We start from the raw sequence: 4,046 nt of genomic DNA, 5'->3' as shown, positions 1-4,046 counted from the left end.
GCCGAAGGGATGCAACGCTCCGCCGGGTGCCTGGAGCTCCCCCGGGCTCGGGGCTCCGGTGCTGGGATGGTTCTGTGGGCTGTGAGCAGTGGGTCCCGGCCCCGCGATGGGGTTCGGTGCGGAGCAAAAGGGTTTCACGGCGTTCAGAACCGCTTTGGCAGCTTCTCCCCCTGCTCTCGCCACGGCCGCGGGCAGATGGAAGCACAGCCAGGCAGATCTGAGTCACATCCTCCTCAGGGGTGAATTTCGATTGCTTCAGATCAGATTTTCTCCGCCTGGACTGGTAAGGCTCGGCCCTCCATCAGGATATGGCACAGAGCCCTCCGATGGCTTTTTGGGGCGGTGGGGGAACACAGAGCAACGCTTTCCCGCATGCCATGAGCTGAGCCAGCCTCAGCTCCAGAGCTCAGCCCCAGAGCCACCAGCAGAGCCCTACAGGACCCCGACCTCCTTCCAGCAGAGGATGAGGAACGACGTGGGCGTACACGAGGCTGAAGTCTGCCACGGACACAGCAGGGTTGGAGAGTCCCCAGAGTGGCACTGGAGCAGCACAGACTCTCAGACCACAGAGCAAGGGTTGGAGGCACGGACCTGGGGCTGACACGCAGTGGGACCAGCAAAGGGAAGGATGGAGCTGGGAAAGAACTGAGCTCCCATTGGAAATAACCCCCAAACGGTGCTTTGTGGATCTGTAACCCAACTGAAAGAGCTCGAGCACGGCCAAGGCGAGCTGCAGAGCTCCATCTTCCACTCATCGCAGCCAGGCTCCCTCAAATCCCCAGCGTGGAAACAGTGGGGAGGGGGCTCTGGTCCCATCCATCCCTTCCCAGCCAGCCCGGACCACGGGCGCTCCCTATCCTGGAGGAAGAAGGCATCTATTTTTTTTTTTTCCCCCCAGGAACAGCACTAAAATAGAAGTCCCTGCACACACGCACGCATCACATCAGCTTAACCAGAGAGGCAGGCTGAGGTGGCTGCGAAATTAAACCCGAGGCTGAGCTGCAAATGGCACCAAATGGGAGGATGCAACATCCTGCACCGGAGCTTCTATCGAGCCAGCAGTGCTGCGCTTTGGAGAGGAGCACCTCCTCAGCTGGCAAGGTGACCCAGCTGCAGCACCGAGGCGTGGATCGAGGCCCAACCCACGGGTGGCACTTTGCCTCTCCCTGGCACGATGGTTTCCACTCCAGGAAAGCTTTTCTTTTCATTGCTGGAGCTGCTGTGGGTTTCGCTTGCGGCTGCTTGGCTTTGTCCACTCAGAGCCTTGGCATCCAATTCTTGTCTGCCATCAGCTCTCCAGCTCGGTGCTGGGACCTTCCCTGCATCTCACGCATCCACGATGACCCCGAGAGCAGTGCAGCTGCCAGCTGGTTGAAAATATGACATTTTCTCCCAGAAATACCAGTTTTCTCCCCTCTCCCACCACAAATTAAAACCCACTGCACTGCTGTTTGCTTCAGAGGTGCTCTCTCTGCAGCGTTAAGCAGCCCTGCCCTGCACCCAGCACCTGCAACAGGGGATTCCAGCTCTCCACCCACCTTCTCTGTGCCTAAAGGAGCATCACTGCTCATCTGGACGTACACCAACAGAGCAGAGAGCAGAGGAAGACAAACCTCAGCCACGTGCATGGGAAGATGAGTGCAAATGCTGGGAATGATGTAAATTCCTGCGCTCCTCAGGAATCTCTTAAGAAAAACACCCCGGCCCAGCTGCTGCTTCCTCAGAGCACCCAGCAGAGCCCCTCACAGCTTCTGCCCTCTTAACCAGCCCCAATTTACTGCTGATTTACACCTGAGCCATTTTCTCCTCCTGCTTCAGCTCAGCTCCTTAAAGCAGCCGCTCTCACTTTCCTCTTAGCACAGTGGATGAAGCAGAGCCAAACAGCGCCATGACTTCACTTGGTCACACTGGGATCGACAGAGGCTGTCGGTGCTGTGCTCTTCCTGCAGTTTTACCACCAGCTCCAGGCTGGATGCCACCCAGGCAACTTTCTCAGAAAGAAGTGATGCCATCGGGAGCAGCGCTGGAAATCATCGCAGCACAAAGAATCCCAGATCTCCCCCACCAGTCCTGAACTGGGAAAGCTGGATTTGTGCACACCTGTGCTAGGAGGAGAGCGAGAACACACAACAGGGCAGCATGGCTGTTACTTCTATTACAGCCCCTGATAAAACATAATTATAGCACCCCTGAGACGAGCGCGGAGCCCTTCCAGTTCGCCTCACAGATCCTCCAGTGGTTATTCACATGCCAAAGGCAACATCACAGAGGGGAAACAGAGCTTGTAGGTGGGCTTTGCTTTTTCCCCAGCCAGGTTCTGGGTTTCTACGCACCTCACAGGCACTTATCAACCCACCCCACGATGACTAAAGCAAAGCATGGCACTGTTTTTTCTCTGGCCCAAAAGGGCGAGCAGAGATTGAAGCTAAAGGTCAATTTTAGCCCTAGGAAGTTAAAATAAAAATAAAACAGCAAAGAGTAAAACCAAAGCTGAGAAGAAGATCCTTTCTCCTCCACGGAGCAACAGAGGGGCAAGGCAGTTTCCCAAGAAGTTTCCCCCCTCAACAAAGCCTGCTTGTAAAAAGCAGAATCCCCGTCCATATCCCCTGGTTCTTCCATAATGCCACGACGACTCCAGGAACCCAAATGCCAAAAAATGCTTTCTGTGCATCTGAACCACTTGAAGTCTCACGCACAGAAATCCAACACCCCTCTCCCCGTCTCCCATAGCAGGCTCTCACACCTTCCTGTAAGGAGCTCTGCAGGAAGCCGAGCCTCCGTCCTCCTCGCTTTCCCCACCGCTGCAGAAAGTGCCAAATTTTCCATCCACCGACTCAGCTTTTACGCTTCCCCAGCTGTCAGCCTCACTGGTGCAAAGACACTGAATCCATTCTGAGGGGCAGTTCTGGCAACTCAGCCCCAGGAAGCACACAGACCACGCGGGGACCAGACCTGCTCTGCCTCCTTCCCCGGCTGCTTAACTCACGCTGCCCCCCGCTCGATATTATTCTCAGAACCACAGCTTGAAGGGCTTCCCGTGGTCGTGAGCAACATCAAAATGAGCTCTCACGAGGCAAGGATTTGGGAGAGCAGGTTTCGTTCCCAAATTATTCTCCGAATGTCTTGGCCATCTGACTGGGCTCTCTGGGATGACAGCATCCAAGGATGCAACAGACTTGAAGGCTCAGTTGTCTGTGATCTTCGCTGAAGGTGCGCAAGCCCACGTGGAGCCCATCAGCCACAAGCTGGGGTGCAGCACCCCAAATTTAGCAGCTCACCAGGATGGGCAGGCAGCCTCAGCATCAGCTGCTGTGTATGGCTGCATCCCAGGTGTCCCCACGGCTGCATGCCAGGCCAGAGCAGCACCAACGCCCTTCATCTCAGAGGGACAGCCTGCTATTCTTAAAATGGTTTATTTGTAAACGGGCCATCGTTGCTTTACACGGGGAAAAACAAAAAAAATCCCGTTGAAGTTACTGTGAAAAATCTTCAAGGAGAGGGAGGAGGAAGAAGAAAACAACAAAATGAACGCTACAAAAAGAAACGAGGAAAAAGAGGAGGAGGAGAAAAAAAAAGAGAGGGAGACCTGTGAGAGGGATGGACCCAACTACGCCTCTTCCCTCTGGGCGGGGGTACATCAGCCCAAGGGTGAGCGGCAGCCCGAAGGAAGGACTCACAGCTGCACGGCTTGGCCCGACGGCCTTTAGGGCAGGGGGCCTCTCAGGGGGCCACGTGGGGGCACCCCTGGGGGTCTCTGAGCCGGCCGGGGGGGCAGGGGGACTCTCTGATAGCCGTACGGCGGGGGCGAGGGGGCCGCTGTACCCGTGGGGAGGCATCAGGGGAGGAGGGCCGCGCATCCCGTGGTGCGGCATGGGGCCGGGGTGACCTGTGGGGAAAGCAGAGCTGTTAGCGTCCTCTGGGGGAAGAGGCAGCCCACCCCACACCCACCCCACGCTTCTAGTTGGTGCCCGCAGGTTGGGGAACCCACCTGTAAACCAGAAGGTTGATGGAAGCCCCATCAACCCATCAGCCTGCCCTCAGATCGG

Source organism: Meleagris gallopavo, chromosome 27 (genome assembly GCF_000146605.3).
Source record: "Meleagris gallopavo isolate NT-WF06-2002-E0010 breed Aviagen turkey brand Nicholas breeding stock chromosome 27, Turkey_5.1, whole genome shotgun sequence".
NCBI classification, from domain to species: domain Eukaryota; kingdom Metazoa; phylum Chordata; class Aves; order Galliformes; family Phasianidae; genus Meleagris; species Meleagris gallopavo.
Note: the sequence above shows the minus strand (reverse complement) of the source record.